This window comes from Elgaria multicarinata, chromosome 3 (assembly GCF_023053635.1).
Source record: "Elgaria multicarinata webbii isolate HBS135686 ecotype San Diego chromosome 3, rElgMul1.1.pri, whole genome shotgun sequence".
Classification (NCBI taxonomy): domain Eukaryota; kingdom Metazoa; phylum Chordata; class Lepidosauria; order Squamata; family Anguidae; genus Elgaria; species Elgaria multicarinata.
This window is the reverse complement of record NC_086173.1, coordinates 170,346,802-170,362,222: the sequence shown is the minus strand read 5'-3', so window position 1 is coordinate 170,362,222 and position 15,421 is coordinate 170,346,802. Positions and strand designations below refer to the sequence as shown.

The 15,421-nt window shown below is 42.6% G+C and overlaps 2 pseudogenes; both read left to right on the top strand.

Moving 5' to 3' along the window:
• LOC134396997 (zinc finger protein 850-like) overlaps window positions 1-14,692 on the top strand; it is a 55,822-nt pseudogene extending 41,130 nt beyond the window's left edge.
• LOC134396487 (zinc finger protein 850-like) overlaps window positions 1-15,421 on the top strand; it is a 637,841-nt pseudogene that overhangs the window by 109,029 nt on the left and 513,391 nt on the right.

The following is a 15,421-nucleotide window of genomic DNA, read 5'->3' as shown; positions in this document are numbered from 1 at the left end:
CATGGGTCTTGTTGCTAGGGGAGGGGTTTGTCCTTGTTGCTGGGGGCTGTCCTTCGGCAGAATGATCAGTCAAGCAGCCATCCGGCTCCGTTACCAGGTTTGGCCAAGGAGGGAAGGTGGGAACCTTCTCACGGGGAACCCTGGTGTGCCTCCTTCACACTCTCCATTTTAATTCCTAGAGCGCAGTCCCTGCCTCAAAGGAGAAATTGGCAGCCAAGGAAGGAGACTGTTTTGAGTCCTGGTGGGAGCAGAAGAGAGTGAAGATGGAAGAGCAAAGCTTTGCTGGCCCTGAGGCAGGAAACATCCAGGAAGGGAGCAGTGCAGAGCCCTGGGAAGGAAGAGTGCAGGAGGACCAGCCTGCGAGCAACACCTGCTCAGACACGGAGCGCCAGGGCTTCAGGGACTTCTGCTACCAGGAGGCTGAAGGGCCCCGAGAGGTTTGCAGCCGACTCCACCACCTTTGCCGCCAGTGGCTGAAGCCAGAAAGGAACACGAAAGCTGAGATGCTGGATCTGGTGGTCCTAGAGCAGTTCCTGGCTGTCCTTCCGCCGGAGGTGGAGAGTTGGGTCAGAGAGTGTGGAGCGGAGACCAGTTCCCAGGCGGTGGCCCTGGCAGAAGGCTTCCTCCTGAGCCAGGAAGAGGACCAAGAGCAGGTGAGAGCATTTCATCCAGGTGACTAACAGGGACTGTGTTCTTAATACTTATCTCAACTTTATTTTGCATGTCCTCTAAGGAAGGGATGCCCCAATTTCCAATGATACCTGCAAGTATAGTTGTTCTTCATGTGTAGAGCAGGCCCTCGTTACATTAACAGTACGTCATTAAAATGTGCAATTCCCTACCAGAGGATGCAGGGATGGCCATGAATTTGGACTGTTTAAACAGGGGGTTAGACAAATTCTTGGAGGAGAAGGCTATGAATGGCTATATCCTACCTCGAGTATCCTAAGCAGTATGTCTAAGTACACCAGTTGCTGGGGAACATGGGGTGGAGGGTGCTGTGACACTCATGTCCTGCTTGTGAGTTCGTAGTCAACAGCTGATGGACCACTGTGGGGAGAGAATCCTGGAGTAGATGGGCCCTCGTTCTGATCCAGAATGGCTGTTCTTATGAACACAGGAGAACTGAATGGGTTCATGGAGTTCTGGGGAAGGAGGGGATCCTTCTTCAGCCAGTGGCAGAGTCCTCCCAACAGGACAGGAAGAGCATTTGTAGACACCTAACTGCTGTGTTTACAGCGGAAGATGCTGGATATCAGGGAATGTCTTTCCTTCTGGCTGGTTTTCGGAGGGTGTTCAAGCACTTTGCTTTTGCCAGGGTTGATATCTTAGCCCCCTGACAAAGTCACATCGCTGTGTGTCTTGGATAGTAGATCAACTTTAGAAGAATGAGACCTGAAAGGTAAAGCAATTGGGAAATGCTGCCCTTGGCCTTGACGTGACCCATATCTTTCCTTCCCACCTCCCCCTTCTCTATCTGGGATCCTCCCTCCTATAAACAAGTAAGTTTAAGAAAATTTAAACGTTTGGAGCGAATGCAGCTTTTGTGCTCACAGATGGTGGAAATATTCTGGATTTTCACCTTAAGGACTCAACGAAGAGTGTATTTGTACACTCAAATTACAACCAAGGTATTTGTATTTGTACCTTGGTTGTAATCCTGTTCTTCTAATTTTTTTTTGTTATTATTCAATACTTCAACATACATCAATACAATAAAAAAAACATAATACATAAATTGTTAGATAACCTTGATAACATATATTCTAACTTAATCTGTTAACATAATCATTGTTAACATAAAAGTGCTCCCCCCAACCACGGGATCTTATTCCTGTTTCCAAAATCTCATTGTTTCTTCTGGAGGTGGTTTACCACTCCCCTTAGAAAAGAAAAATTCTATAATATCATCCTGGGAGTGGCATGGGAGTGCTGCAAATAGCAATATCCCATATTTCTTTATACCAATCTTCTATATGATAATCCCCTTGAACCTTCCAGTTCCTAGATATCATTAACCTTGCTGCTTTTAACAAATTCGTTATCAATTCTTTCGTCCCTTTGCTACAATTTAATTCTCCATATAATGATAACAATGCCACTATTATTATTATTATTATTATTATTATTATTATTATTATTATTTATTTATTTATATAGCACCATCAATGTACATGGTGCTGTACAGAGTAAAACACTAAATAGCAAGACACTGCCGCATAGGCTTACATTCTAATAAAATCATAACAAAACAATAAGGAGGGGAAGAGAATGCAAACAGGTACAGGGTAGGGTAAGCAGGCACAGGGTAGGGTAAGCAGGCACAGGGTAGGGTAAAACTAACAGTATAAAGTCCTATAGGTGTCACTATAGGTGACTATAGGTGACTATATAGTCATTATAGGTGACTATAGGTGACTATAGTCACTATAGGTGTCTCTTCAATCTCCATTCCTAACATTTCTTTTATCTCATTAAATATCATTTTCCTCAATTTTCATACAAATTTGCATTCCCACCACATACGTAAATACGTTCCTTTTTTTTGACAACCTCTCCAGCAATTTGCTGAGTTCAACTTATTTATTTATTTATTTATTTATTTATTTTATTTATTTAATCTCACTGGGGTTAGATACCACCTCCATAGTCTTATAATAATGTTCTTTTATCCTCACAGACATATTTCTCAACACTCTTTGTTTCCATATTCCTTCCCAGCTCTGTTGCTCTATTTGTTCCTTCAAGTCAGTTTCCCAGACCATCTTGCCAATGCTTTCTGTCTCCCCCTTCTCCACTAATATTCTATATATTTCACTTGTTAAACCTTTTTATTAATTTATTTTTGCCTTTCTCAATTTCTTTTTTTAAGATCAGCTCCTCAAATTTCATAGTCACTCTACACTCTCTGTTATCCTTTATCCATTTCTTCGTCCATTGTTCTAATTGAAAATAATTTAACCACGTTAAATTTTTCTCTTTTAATCTCTCCAATAATTCTTCTCGAGTGCTCATCTTTCCTAGCCAATCTTTTAACTTCATTACTTTTCTCTCTATTAAACTTTTCCCCAACTTATCTTTTAAGTTTCCTGGAAAATTCCGCAACATTATCACTGGTGTTATTGGGGAAATACTTGGGAGTAAATCCTTTTTGTATACTCGCCATATTTCCCAGTGATTTTTTTAAAAGGGGCTTCTCTATTTCTTCCCCCCATTTCTTTGTGTATTCTCTAAAAAATTTTCCCAATTTCCAATCTGTAGCCTCTTTCTTTCTATCCTCCAAACCAATTTAAATCTCCTAATCCTATCATACTTTCGACCACATTTCTCAACCTATTAGCTATGTAATATAATTTTAAGTTTGGGAGTCCTAGCCCTCCTTTTTTTTTTTGCGTTACATACCAACTTTTTAAATTTATTCTCACTTTCCTATCACCATTACAGAAATTATTTATTATATTTTGCCAACTTTTTAATTCTTTTTCTGATATTCTTATTGGTAACATTCTAGATAAAAAAATTACTTTTGGTAAAATCCTCATTTTTATTAGGGCTATTCTTCCAAACCAAGATAACCGTTTATATTTTCTAATTTACCCATAACTTCTTTTTTCAAATTATCTAAATTTTCGTTTTATAAATCATCTGAATTCTTTGTAAGTTTAATTCCCAGATATTTAATTATTTCTTTAATTTTCATATTCTTCTCTTTACTTTCCCAATCTTTTTCTTCCTTTTTACTATAATTAAATAACATCATCTCTGATTTTGTCCAATTTATTTTTAATCCAGTAACTTCCTCAAACTCCCTCAAATGATGTTTTATTTCCTTTTTTTCCAATGGATTCTTAATTGTCAACACTGTATCATCTGCAAACATATTTATTTTAATTTTTTTAGCGCTTCCTACTCCCTCAATGTCATCATTGTCTCTTATCACGTTCGCCAATAGTTTTATAACCAATACAAATAAGACCTGTGAGAGCGGGTATCCTTGTCTTGTTCCTCTGGCAAGTTGTATCTTTTCTGTAACTCCATCGATTACTACAACTGAAGCTGAATTTTCTGAATATAATTGTTCAATTAGACCCTTAAATCTTTCTCCAAATCCCATCTTTTCTATTATCATCTTTAGTGCTAGCCAACTCACACAATCAAACACTTTAAATATATCCAAAACTATTATTCCTGCTTTTATGTTTCTCTTTTTTTATCTCCTGTACTATGTTTAAAACTCTTCCAACCAAATTATGCATTTGTCGTCCCACTTCAAAACCACACTGATCCTTCCCAATATAATTACCTATAAATGTGTTCATTCGCCTCGCCATTATAGCTGATAAAATTTTGGCATCCTGATTTATTAATAGGTCTGTAGGAGTCTGGGACTGTTAAGTCCTTATCCGGCTTTGGAATTAATATAATTAGTGATTGTTCCCACGATGGTAGTATCTTATCTCCTTCTATTATCCCATTATACAATTTCATTAATTTCGGTACTATTATTTTTTAAAACATTTTATAATACTCCGATCCCAATCCATCTATAACGGGGGCTGTTCTTCTATTTTAAAGTACAGCTCCATCGTATTCCATTTCTGTCATTTCTTGTCACTGTTTTGATACATATTTTCATTCTTATATGAAGTAAGTATTATTAGGTTTGTATTAACTAAGTTTTAAGCATCATATCAGTCCACTCAGTCCCCTTTAAGGGAGCATACAGGTCGTGAGTGTGGTTGCTACACATTTTAGGATTTGAAAAGCAGCCTAACCAGGAGCAAATTTCGGAGATTACTTACTCCTCAATTGGTTGAGGAGGTGCAGGGAACGCTTATCAAATTTACAGATGACACAAAATTGGGTGGTCTGCCTTTGTATGTCTAGTGAGCGCAGAGTGTGGGACTGAGTGGGTGTGGCTGATGATGCTGTGAAAGGGGGAGGAGCATAAATGGGGGAGTCTAGAGCTTGGAGGTGGTTGGTTAGTTGGTTGGGAGTTGGGAGTGTCAGTTGGGATTGTCGGTGGTGTGGAGAGTGAAAGGAGACAAGATTATAAGAGACTTAAGATCACAGTTTTTATTTAAACTAGTAGATTAAGCAGGTTAACTTGAATTTGAAGTAACTAAGATCAGCTAAACAAAAATAAACATTTTATTTTGTTTTGTTACCTCAAACCACATGTCTGCTTGGCTTTATCTCCTGCTCTACAGTTACTATCATAAACATCTTATATATTTATTTATATTTATTTAATTTATATACCACCCCATAGCTGAAGCTCCCTGGGCAGTTCGCAAACATTAAAAAAAAAGTATACAAAATTTAAAAACATCAAAAACTTAAAAACAGTATCCATTTAAAAACAACAGTTCTGGGGGCTGTTAAAAACAAACTTAGGGTTGTGAAATATTGTTAAATGCCTGGGAGAAAAGTCTTGATGTGGCGCCTGAAAGATAACAATGTTGGTGCCAGGCGAGCCTCATCGGGGAGATCATTCCACAATCGAGGGGACACCAGCGAAAAGGCCCTCTCCCTTGTTGCCATCCACTGAGCTTCCCTCGGAGGAGGAACTCGGAGGAGGATCTTAGATGTTGAGCGCAGTGTACAGGTAGGTTCATGTCGGGAGAGGCATTCCATCGGGTATGGTCATCCCATTCTATAAAGCAAGTGCAGCTGCCAGTAATAATATTTTTTTAAAAAAACCACTTTGTTAATTTATAAAACAAGTTGAGGGGCCATACTGAAGGTTTCAAGAAAGGTGTCTGAGAACACACAGGTGACCATGGGCATCCAATTGGCTTCTCCCAGTGTAAAGTAGGATCTCTCATTTTGATCTCTCATTGTATTTATTAATTACAGTTATATCCCACCTTTTTTCCTCCAAAGAACCCAAGGCGGCGGACAGAATCCCCCTCCTCTCCATGTTCTCTTCACAACAACAACCCTGTATGGTATGGAGAATGTGGATAGGGAGACATTTTTCTCCCTTTCCCAAAATACTAGAACCCAATGGGGTCATCCCATGAAACTGATTGGTGGGAGACCCAGGACAAATAAAAGGAAGGACTTCTTCACACAGCACATAGTTAAATTATGGAACTCACTACCACAAGATGAAGTGTTGGCCGCCAATCTGGATGGCTTTAAAAGGGGGTTGGATAAATTTCTGGAGGAGAAGGCTACCCATGGCTACTAGCCCAAATCTTGAGGATGCATAGGAACGTGCGGTGAAAATCCAGTCCTGATGCCTATCAACTCTATGGGTTTCTCCCAATTGAAAGAACTCCATTGGTTGATTCCCCCTTAGCCTTCACAGCTCTACCTGTTGTAGGTCAACAGATCCACCCATAGATCCACCATGCAATGTTGCAGTCTATCTCCAACACACCCTGAATCTAGGCTGCAGCGCTTCCCGTCTTCTGGATACTGGAGGGGTGTCTGGCGTTCTGCTCAAGGCATTAGACCTGTTTGTTGCAGCTGGGTAAAGCTACCATTCTGCCTGTCGTGTCTTCTGGGCTAGAAGGAGCAGAAAACACACCCAGCTCAACACCAGAAAACGATTCTTGCAGAAGGTGTGATAAATTTGTCCTTGTCAAGGGTTTTATGAGTGCATCTATGGGTGGATCTGTTGACTTACAACCAGGATTATCAGAGGTCTGGAAACAAAGCCCTATGAAGAGAGACTGAAACAACTGGGCATGTTTAGCCTGGAGAAGAGAAAATTGAATGATAGCACTCTTCAAAGACTTAAAAGGTTGTCACACAGAGGAGGGAAAGGATCTCTTCTCGATCCTCCCAAAGTGCAGGACACGGAATAATAGGCTCAAGTTAAAGGAAGCCAGATTCCAACTGGACATCAGGAAAAACTTCCTGACTGTTAGAGCAGTACAACAATGGAATCAGTTACCTAGAGAGGTTGTGGGCTCTCCCACACTAGAGGCCTTCAAGAGGCAGCTGGACAACCATCTGTCAGGTATTCTTTAGGGTGGATTCTTGCATTGAGCAGGGGGTTGGACTCGATGGCCTTGTAGGCCCCTTCCACTCTATGATTATATGTACACCAGTTTCTGGGGAACGTGGGCAGGAGGGTGCTGTTGCACTCATGTCCTGCTTGTGCTCTTCTTACGTTCTTATGATGACAGGAGAAATGAATGGGTTAGTGAAGTTCTGGGGAAGGAGGGGATCCTTCTTCAACAAGTGTCAGAGTCCTCCCAACAGAACAGGAATAGCGTTTGTAGATGCCAAACTGCTGTGTTTACAGTGGAAAATGCTGGATATCAGGGTTGAACTCTTAGCCCCCTGACAAAGACACAAGTTCCTGTGCTGTTTGGCCTGGATGATAGATAAACTTTAGAATGAGACCTGAAAGGTAAAGCCATTGGGAAACGCTGCCCTTGGCCTTGATCTGAGCCGTTTCTTGCCTTTTCTATTTGCTCTTCCCTGTCTGGGATCCTCCCTCCTGCTCCAGGTCCAGGGGATGTTGGCCAGAGCACCCACAGATTTCCCTGAGGCAGAGAAGACTCCATCGGGCATCACACAGAGGCCGCTGGAGAGGTGGAACTTGCAGGAGGGTGATGGAGGACCCTCCTCACTGGGTAAGGATTAGTGGACGTATTTCCCCATTTGTTGTTTATTCGTTCAGTCGCTTCCGACTCTTCGTGACTTCATGGACCAGCCCACGCCAGAACTTTCTGTCGGCTGTCACCACCCCTAGCTCCCCCAAGGTCAAGTCTGTCACCTCCAGAATATCATCCATCCATCTTGCCCAACTATTTTAAACAGTTCAGCTGGGATACCGTCGTCTCCTGCTGCCTTATTATTAGCAATGCTTCTTAAGGCCCATTCAACCTCACTCTTCAGGATGTCTGGCTCTAACTCACTGAGCACACCGTCTGAGCTATCCCCGATATTATTATCCTTCCTATACAGATCTTCCGTATATTCTTGCCACCTTTTCTTGATCTCTTCTGTTTCTGTTAGGTCCTTGCCATCTTTGTTTTTGATCATACCCATTTTTGCCTGGAATTTACCTCCAATGTTTCTAATTTTCTGGAAGAGGTCCCTTGGTCCGTCCTATTCTATTGTCTTCTTCCACTTCCGCACATTGCTTGTTTAAAAATAATTCCTTATCTCTTCTGGCTAACCTCTGGAATTTTGCATTTAATTGCGCATATCTCCCCCTATCACTGTTGCCTTTTGCTTTCCTTCTTTCTTGGGCTACTTCCAGTGTCTCAGCAGACAGCCATCTTGCCTTCTTGGTTTTCTTTTTCTTTGGGACGTTTTTTGTTGCCACCTCTTGGACAATGTTGCGAACTTCTGTCCATAGTTCTTCCGGGACCCTGTCTACTAAATCTAGTCCCTTAAATCTGTTCTTCACTTCCACTGCATATTCATTAGGAATATTAGTGAGCTCATATCTAACTGATCTGTGGGTCTTCCCTATTCTCTTTAGTTTGATTCTAAATTGTGCAATAAGAAGTTCGTGATCTGAACTACAGTCAGCTCCAGGTCTTGTTTTTACTGTCTGTATAGATGTCCGCCACCTTTGGCTGCAAAGGATGTAGTCAATCTGATTTCGGTGTCGGCCATCTGGTGAAGTCCATGTAGAAAGCCGTCTTTTTGGTTGTTGGAAGAGAGTGTTTGTTATGCACAGTGAGTTGTCCTGGCAGAATTCTATCAGCCTATGTCCCGCTTCATTTTGTTCTCCTAGACCATGCTTACCTGTAATTCCAGATGTCATTTGACTGCCCACCTTAGCGTTCCAGTCTCCTGTAACGAAAATAATATCTCTTTTTGGTGTATTATCCAGTAGGTGCTGCAGATCCTCACAGAACTGATCTACTTCTGCTTCTTCAGCATCTGTGGTTGGGGCATATATTTGGATCACTGTGATGTTAAATGGCTTACCCTGAATTCGAATTGAGATCATTCTATCATTTTTGGGATTGTATCCAAGCACTGCTTTAGCCACTTTATTATTAATTATGAAGGCTACTCCATTTCTTCTATGATCCTCTTGTCCACAGTAGTAGATCTGGTGGTGATCTGATGTGAAGTGGCCCATTCCAGTCCATTTCAGTTCACTGACACCCAATATATCTATTTTTACTTTTGACATCTCACCAATAACCACATCCAATTTGCCCTGGCTCATAGATCTTACATTCCAGGTTCCTATGGTGTGTTGATCTTTAGAACATCGGATTCGTCGTTCACCACCAGCACCATCGTCCGCTAGCCGTCCTTTCGGCTTTGCGCTAGCTGCGTCATCACATCTGGGGCTAGTTGAACTTATCCTCTGTTCCTCCCCAGTAGCATTTTGACCATCTTCCGACCTGGGGGTCTCATCTTCCGATGGTATATTAACATATCTCTGGTTGTACTGATCCATTTAGTTTTCACGGCAAGAATACTAGGGTGGGTTGCCATTACCTTCCCCAGGGATCGTATTTAGTCTGACCTTTCTACCATGACCTTCCTGTCTTGGGTGTCCCTTCATGGTTTAGCTCATGGCATCCTTGAGGTGCTCAAGCTCCTGAGGTGCATGAGCTGTCTTAATGTTCTCCTTGAACCTGATTTTGCTGAGGGAAATACTCAAAAAGGAAATGTTGTTTAGTAATGTGGTTCCAGGGTATCAGACCCACTCTGGCCTGGTCTTACACACTCAACAACTAAGGTCCTCCTCCAGGCGCCTACTAAGAGAGAAGATCGGATGATGACAACAAGGGAGAGGCCTTCTCTGTGGTGGCCCCCCAACTGTGGAACAATCTCCCCAATGTGGTTCATGTGGCACCAACATTGTTGTCTTTTCAGTGCCAGGTCAAGCAATATGGAATTAGCAGTATGTAATTAATTAGCCTGGGTCTGCCTTTTTAGGGTTATAGTTTTAAAACTTGTTATAGTAGTTTTATATGTATGTGTATATTGTATGTTTTCGCAGTTTTAAATATTTGGATATTGTTTTTATGTGCTTTGGCTATGGTATGGTAAACAAATGCAATCAATAAATAAACACTGAAAATAAACAATGAAAATGGGAATAGTTAAGAATGTTAACTTACCTTCTCACCTTCCCACCTTCTTTACCTTCCTCACAGGGAGCAAAAAAACCTGCAGGGGAAGTGAACTGATCCTGGGGGATCCTTCTGGGCCTCGTTCACTTGGTGGTGGAGTGGAAGCGGTTTCTGCACAGCCTGGGCAGGTAGGGGAGTCCTGGGGGCCTCCGTCTCCTGCACATCTCTTTGGTCCTGGAAGAACCTGCCCCTTTAGCCTTTGCTCTTCTCCAAGATGGCTGCTAGGAAGGCCTTGAAGGTCACTCACAATGCTTTGGCATTCAGAAAGAGGACCTCACCATCCTTGTCTTCATGGATTGCTACATAATGCTAAAAGAGAACATCATTTCTTCTTCTTTCAGGGTCTGGTGACCTTTGAGGAGGTGGCCGTGCATTTCTCGGAGGAGGAGTGGGCTCTGCTGGATCCAGGCCAGAGGACTCTGCACAAAGAAGTCATGGAGGAGAATCGTGGGATCCTGGCCTCTCTGGGTAAGGAATGGGATTCCTCTGGGTAAGGCTCCCTCTCTGCCTTCTTGCCAGATCCTGGAAGGTGGCATTTCAGCTCTTCTTTCTTTGTGTCAGTGCAGAATACAACTGTCATTGACTCCGAAGACCTGACAAAACATTGAGAAAAGCCCATTGATGGACTTGCTCTGTGGCAGAGATGGCTGCCAACCAATCTTACTTTGCTGCTATAATTGCATCTGCATAATATTGAAGATGTTACAGATATTATCTTAATGGTCTCCATGGAGGAGAGGAGAGTTCAGCCTTTTCGGAAGACAGCTCTGGACAGCTTGCTTTTCATTTTAAGATATAACTAGTCTTTGAAAATAACCATTAGGGTTGAATTCCCACTTTCCAGATCCGAGTTAAATGATCAGCTAGGAGAAAATGGCAGATTTTAAGTGTATTCTATTTTTACAATATTTTAAGTTGTTCATTTATTCTCTCAACTACTTTATATGAGTTATTCCATATAAATGAAAGCATTGTATGGCAGTCTAGTTCTCAGATCTATTGATCACCGGGATATTTAATATCTTTCGAAGGATCTGCCTCACCAACGATTTTTTTTATCCTGCCAATCAAATCAGCAACCATTTGTTTTGTTCCAAGATTTCAAGACGATTTCTGTGTTTATACTTGCAGGTAGTCACAGGGAGAGCAAGAAAAATGGCCCACACCAGAGAAGGAAAACTGAAACTGAAGGGAAGAGGGAAAATGAATCCATTTCTTTTGAAGGATCAGACATCTGTAAAAGTCCAATACCAGAAGCAACAAGTAAAAAGAACATTCGTAAAAGAAAGAAACAGAGTAAAACTCAGAAGATTAATTCTAACAAATATCAAAGGTTTCAATGCTTAGTGTGTAAAAAACAATTCACTTTCAAATCACAACTTAAATTGCATAAAAGAATTCACTCTGGGGAGAAGCCCTATGAATGCTTAGAATGCAGGAAGAGCTTTGCTCACACCCAGAGCCTTAAGCAGCATCAGCGAATTCACACTGGGGAGAAACCATATAAATGCTTAGTATGCGGGACGACCTTTGCTCAGAGCACACAGCTTAAGCGGCATCAAAGAATTCACACCGGGGAGAGGCCCTATAAATGTTTAGAGTGCGGGAAGACCTTTGCTCGGAACGCGCACCTTAAGGAACATCAAGGAATTCACACCGGGGAGAGGCCCTATAACTGCTTAGACTGCGGGAAGACCTTTGCTCGGAGCACACACCTTAAGCAGCATCAAGGAATTCACACTGGGGAGAAGCCCTATAAATGCTTAGACTGCGGGAAGACCTTTGCTCGGAGCACAAGTCTTAAGCAGCATCAACGAATTCACACTGGGGAGAAGCCCTATAAATGCTTTGAGTGTGGGAAGTTCTTTGCTCACAGCACAAGCCTTAAGCAGCATCAAAGAATTCACACTGGGGAGAAGCCCTATAAATGCTTAGAATGCGGGAAGAGCTTTGCTTACAGCAAAAGCCTTAAGCAGCATCAACGAATTCACACTGTTAATAAGCCCTATAAATGTTTAGAGTGCGGGAAGACCCTTGCTCGGAGCAGACAGCTTAAGGAGCATCAAAGAATTCACACTGGGGAGAAGCCCTATAAATGCTTAGAGTGTGGGAAGAACTTTGCTCGCAGCAGCAGCCTTAAGCAGCATCAAAGAATTCACACAGGGGAGAAGTCCTATAAGTGCTTAGGGTAGTATTTATAGTATCATAGAATAGTAGAGTTGGAAGGGGCCTACAGGGCGATCGAGTCCAACCCCCTGCTCAATGCAGGAATCCACCCTAAAACATACCTGACCAATGGTTGTCCAGCTGCCTCTTGAAGACCTCTAGTGTGGGACACCCCACAACCTTCCAAGGTATCTGGTTTCATTGTCGTACTGCTCTGACCAGAAGTTTTTCCTGATGTCCAGCCGGAATCTGCCTTCCTGTAACTTGAGCCCATTATTCTGGCCACAGCTAGATCTAAGGTTTATCCTGGGATCATCCAGTATTCACCCCTGCCTGAGCACTGGATCCCCTGTGTGTCACCTAGATGAACAGGTTTGACTTCTGGACACTCCAGGGATAAACCTTACACCTAGCTATGGCCTCTTTGTCCTGCATCCTGGAGTGATTGTGAAGAGATCCTGGACCTCCTCTGTATGACAACCTTTCAAGTCATTGAGGAGTGCTATCATATCTCCCCTCAATCTTCTTCTCCAGGCTATTTGGTTTCTATTTCCTAAATGTATTTCCTAGGTTTCCTCTTCCTAGGTGTAGAACTTGGCATTTATCCCTATTAAATTTCATTCTGTTGTTTTCAGCTCAGCACTCCAGCCTATCAAGATCCCTTTGAAGTTTGTTTCTCTCTTCCAGGGTATTATCTATCCCACCCAATTTGGTGTTATCTGCAAACTTGATAAGCGTTCCCTGCACCTCCTTCAACATTTAATAAAAATGTTGAAGAGCACTGGGTCCAGGACTGAGCCCTGCGTTCCCTCACTCCTAACCTCCCCCCAGATTGAGAAAGTACCATTGATAAACATTCTTTGAGTCTGATTCTGTAGCCAACTATGTATCCACCTAATAGTTGTTCCATCTAGCCCACTTTTAGCTCTTTTGTTAAATCAGAATATCATGGGGCTCTTTGTCAAAAGCTTTGCTGAAGTCAAGATATATTACGTCCAGTCGTCCACAGCATTCCCACATTTCACAAGGGAGGTTATCCAATCAAACAATGAGATCAGATTTAGTCTGACAGGATTTGTTCTTGACAAATCCCTGTTGGCTTCTAGTAATCATTGCATTCTTTTCCAGGTGCTTCCGCATTGACTTCTTTAGAATCTGCTCCAGAATTTTCCCTGGGATGGATGTCAGACTGACTGGTCTGTCTTTTCCCAGGTTCCTCCTTTTTGCCCTGTTTTGAAGAAGGGACGTTAGCCATCCTCCAGACATACGTCCTCCAGACATCACCCGTCTTCCATGATTTCTCAAAGGTAATAGACAGTGGTTCTGAGAGTTCTTCTGCTAGCTCCTTCATTTGATCTCATTTTTTGATAAGGTTACCTTCCTTGTGGACCGTGGGAACGCTGTGGATGTCATATATCTTGACTTCAGCAAAGCTTTTGACAAAGTACCACATGACATTCTGATTAACAAACTAGCTAAAAGTGGGCTAGATGGAACAACTATTAGGTGGATTCACAATTGGCAACAGAATCGGACTCAAAGAGTACTTATCAATGGAACCTTCTCAAACTGGGGAGAGGCAACGAGTGGGGTGCCGCAGGGCTCGGGCCTGGGCCCAGTGCTCTTCAACATTTTTATTAATGATTTGGACAAGGAGGTGCAGGGAACGCTGATCAAATTTGCAGATGACACAAAATTGGGTGGGATAGCTAATACCCTGGAAGACAGAAACAAACTTCAAAGTGATCTTGATAGGCTGGAGTGCTGGGCTGAAAACAACAGGATGAAATTTAATAGGGATAAATGCCAAGTTCTACATTTAGGAAATAGAAACCAAAGGCACAGTTACAAGATGGGGGATACTTGGCTCAGCAATACTACAAACGAGAAGGATCTTGGAATTGTTGTAGATCGCAAGCTGAATATGAGCCAACAGTGCGATATGGCTGCAAGAAAGGCAAATTCTATTTGGGGCTGCATTAATGGAAGTATAGCTTCCAAATCACGTGAGGTACTGGTTCCTCTATTCGGCCCTGGTTAGGCCTCATCTAGAGTATTGCGTCCAGTTCTGGGCTCCACAATTCAAGAAGGACGCAGACAAGCTGGAGCATGTTCAGAGGAGGGCAACCAGGATGATCAGGGGTCTAGAAACAAAGCCCTATGAAGAGAGACTGAAAGAACTGGGCATGTTTAGCCTGGAAAAGAGAAGATTGAGGGGAGACATGATAGCACTCTTCAAATCCTTCAAAGGTTGTCGTTATGTCTACTGTGTTGTCTTGAGACAACCTGTGTTGGGTTGTCTATTACCCATTAGACCCTCCCCAACTGTAGAAAATTCGGACGCCAAACTACGTCTGCTTTCTTTTGGGAATTCGGGTTCTGGTGGCATCATTAACATGTTTGGACCCAATGACCAGTCCAAGATCTCATTTGATATTGCGGTGTGGGAGTGACTAGTGTCTTTATTTGTTATTTTAATTCCCTCTGAGTTAACTGAGAAAAAGCTGGTTATCTTGGATTGTTTGTGGTTATATTTCCTCCTACGGGGGACAAGTGCCAAGCAGATTCCCAGTTTGATGAACCAATGAAATTGAATAAATGAGAAAAAAGTAAGTTAAAATGTCCATATAAAATTGAAGTTAAAAACTCTTATCTTTGGGAGGTTATGTTTGGAGCTTCGTCTCTGCCAACAAAATCCTCTCTCCTTCTTGTTCAGTCCTATGGGTTATTTGAGCATTTGTATCAGAGGCAGTATGCCAGAGCACCCTACTTGCTAGGCTTCAGGAATCGGTCCGAGGCTGGGTTTCTTCCTCCAGAGTAAATGTTCCACTCGATCAGCTTCGCGCTTTCGGCTCGCGCCTCCAGCAGCCAGAAGTCTTTAATACCTGCAGGAGGCGGGGCAGACAAACACTCAGCTCCACCAGGTCCCTCAAGCCCACAGCAGCCCAGCACCCAGGAGCAGCTTTTCCCCAGCAGCCAGAAGTCTTTAATACTGGTACGTAAAGTTGTTCCTCTCCTGCAGATTTGGTGTCCGATTACAGGGTCTAATCCCGGTTTTGCCTTCCCAAAAGACTCTCCCCACGGTCAACTCCTGATAGCCAAAAGAATGCTCCGAAGCAACCCAGCAATCCTTGAAAGCATTGAAGTGAGTGAAGGGGGGCGGGGGAAGTCTTCTGGTTGCA